This window comes from Rhyacophila brunnea, unplaced genomic scaffold (assembly GCF_057557595.1).
Source record: "Rhyacophila brunnea isolate RB1 unplaced genomic scaffold, BYU_Rbru_1.0 scaffold_14, whole genome shotgun sequence".
NCBI lineage: Eukaryota > Metazoa > Arthropoda > Insecta > Trichoptera > Rhyacophilidae > Rhyacophila > Rhyacophila brunnea.
The window spans coordinates 25,579,293-25,594,957 of record NW_028232796.1 but is presented as its reverse complement, the minus strand read 5'-3'; the positions used below and the strand labels follow the sequence as shown (position 1 = coordinate 25,594,957).

Sequence of the window (15,665 nt, the reverse complement as noted above, 5' to 3'; positions counted from 1 at the left end):
CTGCCTGGTCGGATTTTATTGCTTAGGGTCGAAAATGTTGTTTTAAACGATCGACACATTAACAGTTTTGCTCAGTATACCCGAGAAGTAGCTCATTATAAAAATGAATAAATGTATGGAGAAAATCATAAAATAAAATGTCAACGAATGTTTCCTCATTTCATCCGAGATCTCGCTATTTCCGTGATCGTAATAACCAAGTTATTAAGTTAAAATATCATCATACTTTTGCCATAATTTAGGATTAGGCACTTATACGAGAATGTTTAAAATAACTTCTACATTAATCTAAAATAAATATGTCGTCGTAATAATATGGACTGTAGCCAGTGGCAATTTTGGGTACGTCGAGGTCCAAGAAAGGTCCAAGGTTATTCTTCTTAACCCATGACCGCGTCTTAGTTGGATCAAATAGACACCAGGCGGCGCCTACAAGAGTCTCTGTCCCTAGCCAGTCTCATTGAGTATTCCCAGGTAAAGTCGGGTAAAATGATACCCTTTTGATAAACCACCCGTATTTGTGTCGCTATATTTCATAATCAGCCAAGTCCACCTTTAGGTATTTTTGACTTTTTTGTGAATTGCTGAAAAACACCACTGCTTTCTAACATTTCTGCATTATCAAAATGTGGAATTTATTCATTTTAAATATTCTATACTGAAAATAATATAAACTTTCACCCTTGTGACTGTATTTAAGAAAACTAAAAGCTGTTTTTCTCCTATTCATCTATTATGGACTTGGCTGATTTTGAAATCTAGCGACACATTTTGTCACTCACGGCCTGCTGCAAGTTTGAGAGAATGAGAATATTTATTATGAATCCACGTTTTTTAAACTGAGGCATCGTTTCCTCTTACCATCGCATAGTAAGCTCTTCGCAAAAGAGGGTAATACTTTGATAAATTTGATAAAGATGCAGTGAAATTCTACACTTATATGTTAGTTAAACTTATTTGTGTGAATCTGCATTTCTAAATATTTTAAAATGACGTAGAGTAACAAGCAACATTTCAACATGATAGATGAACACCTTTACGGTTCCTTGAAGTTGACTCTCACCTAGTAATCACACGATATCCAATATACGGTGAACGAAATGTAGACCCAGGCGACCTGTGATCTATCAAAACAGGGAAAAGCTGGCATGCTTTAAAGAAAAACACACATGTGAAGAATTATAAAAATATATAGTTATCAGCACATTATATTCAAATAAAGATACGGTAACTGCAAAAAAATAAGCAAAATTGTATGCTTGCTAATCCTGGGATATTTGAATTAAAAATTCTATCCGGGATTGTAATCCCTAGTACCTACTTCAGATTCATTTGGAGCGTTATCAGTAATGTCAACACAACCATATGCCTGTCAGTGAATTTCATTTATTTTAAGGCTGATTTGCGTTGATATAATCGTGGTCAACTATATTTATAATTATTAATTCTATTAATATATATATATGAAAGAGTTTGTCATTGAAAATAATTTCATATTGTACTTTCGATATAGGTACTTACTCTAAATTTTATACATTATTTATCATATCTATTTTATGTATTATAATTCAGACTGTTCCGACCATAAAACATACATATAACTACTAACTAGAGTAGTAAGTAAAGAATGGCTACAATAATATTGTGACCTTGTAACAAGGGCTGGATTTACGCTTGAAGAAGCCCTAGGCCAGGGGTCGACAAACCGCAGCTCGCGAGCCACATGCGGCTCTTTGCCAAATTCCCAATTCATATTTTTCACAAAAAAGGTATGATTGTTGTCGTTTTAAATCCGCCCATTGCAAAAGTCGACAAATTAAATTTTTCTCCATTTCATATCGACACGAGCACTTTTGAAATAGATTTTTTTTGTGGATTTAACAAGCAAAGAGTTATGAAGCTCCAAATTTGTAGATCTTGCCACCAAAATTGAGGATTTGGAGAGAGAAAAATGCAGTTTAATCTCACAACACAGCGGAGCGCTCTAAAAGATATACATAATAAGATAGATCTTTTGCTGAAATGAAATGCCAATAGAAATGGCGTATTTCAAAATAAAATGCTACTTTATTCTTAAGTCAATAATTATTATAAAACAACATAAGGTAACATTTATGTTATTCATTAGGTATAAGCTACAAAACATCAGCACGTTGATTTGTAATCAAATTTGGTGTAATATTCTAGCTTTATTATGAGAAGTTCTAGTGTCTAAAAATCCTATCGCCAAGCCACTTGTGAAAGATAGAAACACACTCGGTTGGCAACGCAGCGGGGCATCCCTACAATTGACATACATATTATTACGATATGTACCCCCACCATGTTTAGATTTAGATAAGATAGTAACCTAAGACTAATACATATAGATTATTTAATTACAAACACATATACACACACTTACAAATTTGGCTGGATGAAAGAAGGATGGATGGATTTTTCCTATAGTTTTGAGATCGCCTTTACATCTGATTATTTAAATATAATTCACTATTGAATGAATTCTAATATCAAATACGAGAATTGTAAAATTCACATTAATGACCTACGACTACAAACTATTATAAGTGCCTTCTCAGTGGGACTCGACGCAACTTCAAGTGGGTGAGCATAACCACCTATACCAGATTGTGCCTATAAGCGGGACTACCGCTGCGGAAGTAATAAGGCGAGGTGAGGTCACACGGAGGTAAGAGAAGATCACATTGCGTTGCAAACTGGGCTCACTGTAGTCAGGCCGTGACTCGAAACTGTAAACTTCAATAGAATAAAATGATAATTTTGCGCATTATGTACATATTAAAATTAATTTTGAACGAATTATGTAATCGAAAATATTCATTAGGTTACCGCTTTGCATTCGAAAATAGTCAATAACTAGCACTACCATCAATATCATAATTCGCAATTCAGTGACACGGTCTGAATATAGTCGGCATTGGTCTAAAACGTCTTGTGGTTAGCCCACCAACCAGCCGTTGCGTTGAGATGCACCGACTAGCCGTCATAATAGGCAGAGAATAGAATAAAAACAATTACGTAGGTAATCAACGTAATCATGTGACAAAATATAATTGTTTAATTCATTCAATAAGATCGCAGAATGGTAAATATTTTTTTTGTTTGCGCAATATATCATTTCTTACTTGTTTTTTCCTCATATCCGACTGCGTCTGAAGCGATAAAGGATTTAAATTGGTGCGTCTATTATTTTTTATTATTAGCATAATTATTGAGGCGCTGAGGAATAAAGGGATCCAAGTGCATAAGCGAGACCAATTAATAAACTATAGTGTTTTCCACTCACTTTTCCTAAAGACAGTTTTGATCTTACCTAATCTATATTTATACTATCACTTCATATACTATATTTTTAGGTTTTAGGATGTGCGGTGCAACCCGGGAATGGGACAATTGGGCGCCACACTGTCGAATGAAATAAATAGACGTTCGTTACGATTGTATGCAGAAAGTAGGCATTATAATGTTAATCAGTTTCTATCTACTACTTATTGGTTTTAATTAATTTTGCTGTTAACATAATTATTTTTTATCGCAGATTGAGAATTATTATGTCTAAGGCTTTATATAAAAATAAAAGAACTCTCTTCTCCTGTAACATAAACATATGCACAAATAAATCATTATTTACATGTGCATGCTTAAATCCTTACCAAGTATTGAATAATAATATAATAATTTAAATATAAATAATAATATTAATATAATACATATACCTGTAATTCACGAACGTCTATTTATTTTCGATTACGTGGCGCTCAGTTAACCGGCGCCGAATCGTCCTAGACCCATCAACCCACAGCCCCAAGTTCACTGGTGGGTCTGCCACCTTAGGGCTTGCGCAGACAGAGAGCGGTCGGAGTTCTGCGTTCAACCGACCGTTGACCGCTAGCGTTCAGGGACAGCAGACAGGTGGCGGTCAACAATACGCGTTCCATTTGTATACAAACGTTGAAGTGACACAGGCGCTGCATAATGCGAGACCGCTATATTCCGACTGCGAGTGGAAGTGAGAAAGCACCGCTGTTGCGTACTCACTCCCCCGTGTGGTTTCGCTCCATGTTGTTTGACTGCTCAAATTCCATTCAATTTTTTATTTACTTTCGCATGTCAATACAAAGCTTCGATGAATTATATAATTTGATTACATTTGACATTGACTTGTAAACTAAATATAATCTAGGTACTAAAATTACTGCTGTAATCAATGCATTTTATCAAACCGGATATTTAAAAACTTAATATCGATGATTTTAAACGAAGTGACATATAAACTTATTTGTTTGTGTACCTACCTCTATCTATAATATTTGACATTTCGATTCTAACCTTTTAATTTTACCCATAACCTCACATGTCAAATTTATTGTATTATTGAACTATTAAAACTATAAATCTCGCCAAATTATCAAGTATTTATGCACGTAAATCAATCAAGTTTTGATTTAAAAACAATATGTTAGTATTAAAAACGATTTATATAATTTGCGTCATTTAAATCAAGTATCAATCTTCTCTGATAACTCAAACTTTTGAGATAACTCAAATTCTCAAACGGTTGAGAGGTACGGAGTTCTTTGTAATTGCGGGAATAGAACTCTAGAACGCTAGCGTTCCAATTGACCGGCGCGGTCTGACCGCCGGCTGTGTGCCCATACAGTATGAAGCCCGTACAGTACAAAGAACGCCGAACTCCGAACGCGGAACGCAGAACTCCGACCGCTCTCTGTCTGCGCAAGCCCTTAGTGTACGTCCTGAGTGGCAGCGTTCGGCGCAGCGTTGAGCGTTTTGCGCAACTCAAACGTATAACCGTGTGTGAAAATGTTCGTAGACAATATCTTTTTTTGGTTATACATTTATACGGTTATACGTTTGAGTTGCGCATAACGCTCAACGCTGCGCCAAACGCCGGCACTGAGGCCTCACACTTAGGGTTCGTGAACATTCCCTGATTTTCTGTAGGGGTTTTTGTTTCTGTAGCCAGAATGTACCTTTGTCTGCTACAGCATACTGCATTGCCTAGGCCCTAGGGATCTCCTCGGAAAGATTAGAGGTAGTATTTGTTGGCAGAGCTATCATTGATAGTTGACATTGTCAGTGTGATAGATCAACACACCTGATCTGGCACCAAACATATCCCACTGAAGTCGTACCAACCTTTCCCCCCCCCCCCACCCCTCTCACACTGCAATGGTGCTCACAATCAATCAAAAATATAAACATTGTGGATGATGATTATCGAGGAAGCACCATCAATTAAGCATCAAGTCACCGGTTGACAGATGAACGAGTTCAGCGATGGCGTGCTCGTACATTCTGTTGCACAACAAAGCAACATCCAATAATGTTGACATAATGGTACTGCCACCTAATAATTTTGTCTAATATACCTTTACTTTACTTCACCCTGTCGCGCACCGGTATTGGGACATAGGGCAAGCACAAGTTCGAGCCACTTTCCTCGGTCCAACTATCGCGCCTATCGCCATGCCAGACGCATAGCGCGTAGATCGTTTTTGTAGTAGCGTTGCATGGTGAGGGAGGGCTAGCCACGGCAGCTTTTTAGCCTAGTATAATATAATACATAACCCTTGTCTGCTTCCTTATCCACTCATTCCTCTTTTTGTCCTTTCGCGTTATGCCTAGCATGCACCTCTCCATACCACGTTGAGCTACTCTAAGTTTCTGGATCTCTCTAAGACTTAGGGACCATGTTCATTAAAAGCCTCAAATGGAGATGGGCTGGAGACATAACTCGAATAAGAGACAATTGTTGGACAAATTTAGTCATCTAGTGGTATCCAAGAGATAAAAAACGTCCGCAAGGTAGACCTAGAGGCAGCTGGATCGATGAAATGATAAAATTCTGCGGAAGTACGTGGCAACGCAACGCACAGGACCGAGAGAAGTGGAAGCAGCTTGAAGAGGCCTTCATCCAGCAGTGGATAGATTCAGGCTGATGATGATGATGATAATATAATAAAAAATATAATATGACCCTCAAACTCCCTCTGTAATTATTTGTATGTGCATATCGCAATGTGTCTGATTGTAATCAACTCAAATTGTACCTGTAACTCGATTTACGCGGATTTTCATATCATTGAACCTATCCTACAATTTTTTATAAACCCGTTTATTACGCGGTTTCGATTTACGCATGATGAATGTACGCTTATCAGTATCACTATTTACACATCACAGTTTCAAGTGTGAATCTTTTCCCACGCGTGTGCTAGTACAAAACACTTCATAACTAATTATAATCACATGCCAATTGTACCCCTTTAATTTTCAATACTTTAATATATTTTATCGGTGATTTTTGTACCTACTGAAATGCAATTTAAAACAGACAATACTGCGGTTATTTCAAAATGTGATATAAAAATAAAATACTTCCCAGGATGTTGTCCCGTGACTATAAAAATACACCACTCTAAAGTTGTGGGAAACGAATACGTAGGTCGTAGATAACACTGATTATTTATTTAATTCTAGCTGGTCAATAATAGCGAAATACAAAATTATTTTAATTATAAAAATTAAACTATATAATGTGCCACGCCAGAAAATGGGCGATGTTTACTACAATAAGAGGTTCTCTCTGAACACAGTCACTTATATTGTATAATATAATCAGCACTCGAAATGGAAAATTTTTCGAACCGGAGCGCTCGATAATTTTACGAAAATAGTGTTGGATTTTTTTTATTATAAATATGGCCTTTCTTTACGATCAAAATTTTTCCTTTGAGGCTGAGCGAAAATTTTGGGGTTTTTATGAACCGGAACGGCGCTCCGGTGCGCTCCGGTCCATTTCGAGCCTTGTATGTAATAGCATTTGTAACTAGATTTTACTAAGTATTTCCCCTCTCTGCAGCTCCATGATGCATAAATGAGGCATTTGTTTTCGTTGAATTAAGAATAGGTACATAAGATAAAAGTCATTCTCATCAAGCTCTCTCTCCTTAACCAAACCATAATCGATAAACAATATACGTATATTTATAAAATAATTGCTTAATGACATAATTTTAGATATTCTATGTAAACAAATACATTTGACTGACAAAGTTTAATTTGCACTAGTTATGTCGAATCTTAATAGCCTACCTCCACCCTTCGCCACTGATAGAAACTGTTCTTTCTTATATGGCATGGTCCACCGGAGGACATTACACGTTCCATTACAGGCGTCTGGACCCGGTATCAAAAAAATAATCCGAAACTGGCTTCAAAATCGTTGCCCATGGTTATTTTATATAGGTATATAGTTACGTATAATAAACTTTTTTTATTCAACGAATAAGACACAAGATTTGAGAATATAACATTCTATATATTGAACGTACATAATTTGAAATTATCTCATGCATATACCTACTAGAAAAAAATCCATTTTTAGAAGAAGAAAAAAATACGACACCCGATGGTACTTGAACCTGTAGCAGCCGCTGGATTCGCGCCAGTGTGCTCTTCAACTAAGCTACGGGCATCCTAGTTAATTACAAAGATTTTAACTAGTAGTTTTTACATGAACTATACGTTACAATTTTGGCTATCAGTTTTTGTATATTATTAATTTATTAATTACTAACCGACATCACGGAACACTCTATTATTTCGCTTAGACTTATAAACTCTTTTATTTTCAACAAATAAGACGCAAAATTTTATAATGTGACATTATATTATTTTGAACATAGTTTGAAAACAAGTCATGTATATTCCACTAGAAAATAATCCATTTTTAAACTTGAAATGATTTCAAATTATGTAGGTATGTTCAATATAGATTATATCCTTGGATTGTCTGTATAATAGTCGTCCTGTGTTGTATTTGTTAATACTTCGAAATAACTATGACGCTGACAATTTTCTTTTTAATTTGAATTTAATTAATTAAATAATTACACATGTAAATTTTTCTGATGCGATTTTATAATATATTTGAGAATCGCTGTTTGAATTTCAATGTTTGTAGACGGTACTTAAAGGGAAGTCCCAAAAAATGCATTGAATTTAATGCGTATTAGAAATACTCATATGCATAGGTGCATAAAATATTTTTGTGTTGTATTTTTACCTACTTTAGTGAGCTCACTATAATTCCTTGTATTCGATGTATAGTCAGCTTTTATACCTACGGGCTACGGTGTCAGTCCATTTATCTTGTTAGCAAACGAAAGTTTTCCCAACATACTTTACTTACTACCCAACAACTTACTTTGCCTAGAATCTAGATAATGATAATAATAAGATTATAGGTTAGTAATTAGTTATTGGGTTTCGGGAATTTTCCGACGGGAATTCTCGAGAAAATTTCGAGATTTTACATCCCGAATCTCGAGAATTGAAATTTTTAACATTTCGGGATATCCCGGATCTCGAGAATCTTTCCTCGGGATTCGGGATTTCTTTATTGTAAATTATTAATTGAAAAATATATGAAAAAAGTTGATAGAAAACACAAAACGTTCAAAGACTGATCGGGGCATTTAACACAATTAAGCCAACGACGACTCAATATGAGCGCATTTTTCATCAGGGAATTGTGTGTCTCAAAAACGTATGCGATTGTCAGACGCAGCGATTGATAGTCTTTGTTTTTTGAAATCAAGTAATGTTTTGAACTATTTTTGTTTTCCTACTTCTATTTTGTTTGTCTTCTTACATAAATAAAAAAAATCATATTTTTTTGGAATTTGTCTATTTTTACACTGGTTTTAGGATTTTTACAGGTTTTTTTATAATTTCCCGATATCTCGAAAATTCTTTTCTAGAAAGCTGAAAATAATTGTTACCATGACATCGCCTAGAAATATTTCAATGTATGTTAAATTCTTTTTTTTATATAAAATTGTTACCATAGCAACGCCTAGAAATATGTAATATTGTGTTAAGTTTGGTTATTATGAAATTATCAGCATGGCAACGCCTAGAAATACTTCAAAGTATGTGAAGTTTGTTATGAAAAAATTAGATGGAAGTAAAGTTTGTATATTATGAAATTGTTAACATGGCAACACCTAGAAATATATTAATGTATGTATAGTTTGTTTATATTTAAATTGTTACTATGGCTATGTCTATAAATATTTCGATGTATGTAAGTTTGTTTATTATGAAATTTTTACCATGGCAACGCCTAGAAATATTTCGATATACCTGATATAAAGTATGTTTATTGAAAAATTGTAACCATGGAAACGCCTTAAAATATTTCAATGTATGTAGGATAGTTTGTTTATTTTTAAATTGTTACCATGGCAACGCCTAGAAGGATTTCGATGTACATACTGACATAGAAATAAAAAACTCTTTAGAAGTCAACTGTTTTCTTTTTATTTTACTCTCGCAGTTACACTTATAACATGATCGTATTTATTATGGTTAGGTTGTCATAGTTTATTAAATTTTAACTCCTTCACAGTGTGGAGCCAAAGTTAGAAACCGCTGGTTAACATTAAATCGTTTACCCATCAGCGTATTTTAATATTTATTAAATTTGAAATATTATCTTAGATCTTATTTATATTCACATTTTAATGAACGTACCGTTTGAAAAGTGAATCGAATTGCCTTTTGTCCACAGATTCTCCACACAGCACAGTTTTACAAAACCAATCGTTGAAAACTTGCTGGTCGCAAATCGTGTCACAAAAAACATATTTCTCGCTTTCCGCCGGCCATCTTTTAATCTTCTGCCTCAAATATATCTTTTCTTTCGGGGTGCTGCATGAACTCTTCAGGATTGTCTCATGGTCGCTCAGCTGGTGGAGGCCGCTTATCTTGTTGTTGTGTATGGCTGTTGAATTGCTGACGAATAATCCCGTACCTGGATCATCACATGTTGATTTCACTTCGATTAATGCGATATAGTATTTATCTGAAAAGTACAGTTTTTTAAAAACCATTTAAATGTGCGTTTTTTACATGACGTACCCAATGACTTCAAAACACATTAAAAAAATCATTCATAAAGTTAGGTAAAAAATCCTAAGGTATCGATTTGTATTTTTATCCCTTTTCAGAAGAATAATATGGTCCCTTCACCATTCCATCATTGTCAAATGTTCAAATATTTACCCCCTTTTTCTTCCAATTAGAACTAGCGACTTCCCGACTTTTTCGATTCTTGAATTCAAGAATAGGTCTAAAAATTCGGTAACTGGACAAAACAGAACATGAAGAAATAGAACGGTGACAAAACAGAACAGTGATAAAACAGAACAGCCAGGGGAAATATAAAACATTAATTTTTGTCGTATCTACCTATTTTTTAATTACTTAAATACTTATAAGTTTATAAACGAAATATATATAGTTACATATTTGTTATATACTGGCGAGTACCCGGCATGTGTTGCAATGCCACTCAAATAAAGAAAGTGTTTTTGTTTTAATTCTGTTTATTGAAGTACTTTTGGATACACAATATTTTTTGTTTTTCCGTCTGGTGCGTACACGAATAAATCAGGTTTGCCAACGCGTGAGCAGGCCACATAGAGCTGTCCATGTAAGAAGTATGGATTTTCCAAATTTGGTATAGGAACGCATACGAATAGAAGAAGATAGAATAGAAGAAGTCCATCACAGTCGTGGATATGCACGGCCGCTTTCTATGACGCTTTAAACGTGTCTGAAATATGTGATTTAAAGTGCTCATTCCGTCCCGAGACGGAGCCGCACGGGACTGATGCTGCAACCATGCACCATAGTGCTTAAAGAATAAAGCTTTGCCAGAATCAAGGGCCACCACGCAGTATCAAACGCGCCCGCGATGTCGAGAAAAATCCTGGCAACGAGGTCCTTGCCAGAGCTCTTCACAGAATCGATCACAAAGCGAATCGCATCCTCAGTGGACTTTCCGGGTGAAGAAGAAGATAGTTGTACTAATTCAGAAACATTCGCGGGCGTGCGTACAACAACTCACCAAAGTTTTATTGCAATCGGATGAATGGTATAGGAACGCATACTAATAGAAGATATAATAGAAGAAGAAGAAGAAGATGGTTGTATTTATTCAGAAACCTTTGCAGGTGTGCGCACAACTAATGACAAAAGTTTCATCGCAATCAGATGAATGGTATAGGAACCATACGAATAAAAGAAGATAGAATGAAGAAGAAGAATATGGTTTATTCAGAAACCTCCATGGGTGTGCACACAACAATTCACCAAAGCTTCATCGCAATCGGATGAATGGTATAGGAGCGCATACGGGACAAACAAACAAACATTTATTTATTTATATATAAATTATTATCACTGCATGTTGGCCATCCGGCGTAAAAACCTCAATGTATCTTCTTGATTTTGGTAATCATTCACAATTCCACAGAATTATTAAACTCATTATTTCGTTTTACATAGTCACCTAAGATATACCTAGCTTACCGGCAATACCGAGTTGAGTCTCCTTCAATTGCAGCTTTCCAGCGATTAGGAATGTAGAAATTATATTATTTGATTGTTTACAGCGTAAACCTGTGTTATTAAAAATCTATACAGCATATTGTAGAGATACAACTATTTCAATATCCAAGGTTATATTTTTCTTGAAAGGTTATAGTTCTATTTATTGCTGGTCTGTGTTGTCACTGTTCTGTTTTTTCGTCTTCTGTTTTGACACCGTTCTGTTTATTCATGGAACCAAAATTTCCACCCTCGAATTATTTTACAAATTCCGTCAAGAATTAAATCAAGAATCAAAGCTTAAAAAAATGTCTAGCTCTTCCAGCGAACATTTTCACCGACCAATTAATTATTCTAAAACGCTAGATCCTTGTAAAAGAATAAATTTTCAACGCCACTCCCGAATCTCATTTGAATCAACTAACAAAAACATTTCGAAAAACAAGTATCAATGTTCGCATTATTTATCAATAACTCTAGAAACCTCGATCAGAACCTCTACTTCCAACATCCCTTTAACATCATTTTTCGTACAGAACGCCCCCAGGGAAATAATTACCCCCACTTTCGGAATCATTAACTAGATCATCCATAGTACGTTTGATAGCCCATTGTAAATATTTGTTAAGAAATATTACTTTCGAATTTATTAAAGACCACAAAATCATGCTCCTTCATCCTCAGTTTGCCATCTCGTATCTTTTTATTGCAGTCCTCTTCTATCCTAGGCGCCCTGAAAACATGCCTGCCACAGTGACCCAGCTGATTTCGGTGGACACACAATCCCACAAAGTCTTATGTGGGTAATTTCTTCAGCTTTAAAAGCCTGGGTCTTATCTTGAGGCGCGAATGTCTGGGGGATGGAGTAATTTGCTGTCGATTCATCTGCGGGCATCGGAAACTTCCTCTGTAAACAATGTAGGTACACACTATTTAAACTTGATTCGATAAGGTAAACATTGAGCAGTTAGGTTCAGTCAGGTCCACGAATGCAGGTAATTTTTACTGCTAAGATGATCAAAAGTTCAAAACTCAATTTTATTATGGCTCCCCTTAATGATAGTGATATAAAGCCAGGTCTAAGAGATGGTAACCTTATATAGTGTACCTTCGGTAACCGAGCGAAGTACGGTTGCAAAATATAAACTCGGCTTTAAACTTATCTCCATTTTTCATTCGAACACAATTCTACTCACCCACTTTCTTCTAAGCATAATTATTATTATATAAAACTGGTGGCCATAGTGAAATCAGGACAAACGAAAATCCGGATGATCATGGTTCGACTGTGTATAACTTACTTATTAATAGGTCCAACTCATTAGCTTACCTGTGAATGCCTTCATTGATCCGAACACCTGTTCTGTTGTCTTTGCAGTATGATTTTTCAGCCGGTAAGTAAATTCGTTCTGCTCGAAATTTATCTTTTGTTTCCATCGCACAATTTGATTTAGATAACCACTTATCACTTTTCTCACGTTTCAATTAAATTGTATTTTTAGAGGTTAATGATATAAGTACTGTAAAATTTATGTACATTTTATATACCCAATCCAAATAACAAAATTATTAAAGACATTTTAGCCAAGGCCCTTACAAAAAATTTTAATAATATTGCCAACAACTTGGGTTTTTTATTCGATGACATTTTTAACTCATGAAATTTTATTTCAAATGAATGAAAATGCAAAATATTATTGATGATTTTATAGAATAACTAATGAGTTTCCATAATGCATAAGTAGGGATTAACCCTTCTAGTGTATTGTATGAATTACGCAGTGCGCGATTTCTATAATTTTTATTAATATTTTAAAGATATTTATATATGAGATATTTATAACTCACATAATATTTCAAAAATCGAGTTTTGAGATAATCGCAAAAAACCATCAGAGTACTGTTTTTGTAATTAGAAGAAAAGTATTGAACTCCCTTGAATATTAATGAGTGAGTCGATTTACATTTATTTTTAAATTTATATAATTCACATAAGGCTGCAGACCAGGACTCGAAATGGACCGGAGCGCACCGGAGCGCCGTTTCGGCTCGTGAAATCGGTAAAGTTATCGCTCCGTCTCATGGAAAAATATTTTGACCGCCTGAGCTAGATAGGTTATATAAAAGAAAATCTAACACACTTATTTTTATAAAATACACATGCAATTTGATAACTACGTAAATATCTTCAGAAAATTGTTGAGCGCTCCGGTTCGTAAACTTTTCCATTTCGAGCGCTGCTGCAGACACACAGCACACAAGGAGATATAGAGCTCTCTGTTTGGTTATATTAGGTTAGGTTATTATTCATTGAAAAATATGTGTTATGATACCAACAGTCAACTTTGTCAACAATTTTCACATGGCTTAAACTGTCTAGTGACTTTTTATTTCCAACTATTTTTCTTTATATATATTAATGCCTTTAGAATCACTTGGTATATTTAACTAAAAAATGACAAAATTGCAAAATGTGAGTTATGATTCTAAGCGTCTCATATATTATATAATATTGGTAGATAGGTAGGTAACTACTATTTTTTCATATATTTCACGAATATAGCGGGTCTATTCTATACAAAAGGCTGCTTTCGTCCGCTAAAACCGCTAACTAGGGTATGTTTGTATCAAATTATTTACACGTATTGTAACAATTATAATTAGCCGGTATTAATTGTTGCAATAAATGATATATTTTAACGGCATGCCCCCTGCCTGTGCTAAAATTTAGAGCATGAGCGAGAGAGAGACAGTTTCGACTGATTAACTGATTACAATACAATTACAATTATAATATTTCAATATAAAATTTATGTAACACATACTAACATATTATCACGTTAGCACGTTAGCGGTCGATAGTCGACTTTTGTATAGAATAGACCCGCAGATCTGGAAAACATAGGAGAACTGATGAGTAAGAGGGATCATCGGAGGCGCCGTGTGGCATCCATATTCTTCATTAAAAAAAATACATTTATTTTTGTTGTGCACAATCGTCTGTTTCAGCCCCTTCAATTATTACTGCGATCTTAGTTAGAGATCATTAGCATCTATAAACATTCTCCTCACATGCAACTAGTGCAGCTTGAAAACTTTGGCAGTTGACGTGTTAATTATCTTCACAATGATTCATGGTAATTATCTGCTAAGTAAATAAAATAAAATATGTTTGTCTTATTGTAAAGGAAAGTACAGGAAGGATAACCGCACATCGGATGTGGAATATATAGTTGGCTTCGCGTCGCGACATTGACGGATTCATTGGGAAAATAATATTTATAATATTATACTAGGTACTTGCCTAATATTAAATTAGTAACAAATTAATTAATCGACTGTTGGTTTCATTCGGTGATTATTCTGCACTCAAAAATTCCGCACGCCAAAATTCCATACTTTTTTCCGTTCCAGGTAAAACGTTATTGTTTTTGAAATTAAAATTGTCATGTATTCACAAATAAATTTAACATGATTCTATTTACCGTCATCAGTTTTATATTACATAACAGGTCCTGAATTATATATCTACAAATACATGTACAATATATTATTGTTTAGTATCTAATAATTCCATTTATGCCATGAATATGTTGATTAGTCTAAAAACATAAATTCTCAGGGCAGCTATATTTTGTACGCTTGACTTTCTGTGGTAAATCAAATTATGTTTTTAAATTTTAATAAAATATTTATAAATTCTCAACAAACTACAATTAAAAATATTCCTGATTTACCACAGAAAGCCAAACGAACAAATAGCTGCCCTGAGAATTGATGTTTTTAGACTTATCAACATATTCACGCCCTACGCGGGATTATTGTAAACAATCTATTATTTTAATTAATGCAATCGCGCTCAGGTATTAAAAAATTAAGAATTCAATTATTATAATTATTTTTATGTTCTGTGTGCGGAATTTCGAATTTCGGAATATTTCAGTCACCGTCGATTTGCTTCCCTTATTTCTTATTAGGTAGGTACATAGTCTAATACATAGTCTAATACATAGGTAAGAGACTGCAAATGACTATAGGTACGGACTAAAAATTAAAGTCGCTGATGGGATTGTCAATTCCTGGATCTTTAATATATGGTTAACCAGGTCAAATTAATAAATAAAGAATTAGATTTGTCTGAAAACAGTTAATATGAATGATTTCAAGTTATACACATTTATATATTTTTTTAAATCGATGTTTTTTAAAATATATATAAAAAA

At 34.5% G+C, this 15,665-nt stretch overlaps 1 long non-coding RNA gene across 1 annotated transcript; it reads right to left on the bottom strand.

Annotated features, from left to right (window-relative positions):
• Positions 1–9,345: 9,345 nt before the first annotated feature.
• Positions 9,346–13,157, bottom strand: LOC147075802 (uncharacterized). The gene is made up of 3 exons (XR_015069972.1): positions 12,773–13,157; positions 12,081–12,349; positions 9,346–9,913 (listed from the first exon to the last, which is right to left on the bottom strand). It is a non-coding gene; the product is annotated as an uncharacterized LOC147075802 (long non-coding RNA).
• Between the last annotated feature and the right edge of the window lie 2,508 nt (positions 13,158–15,665).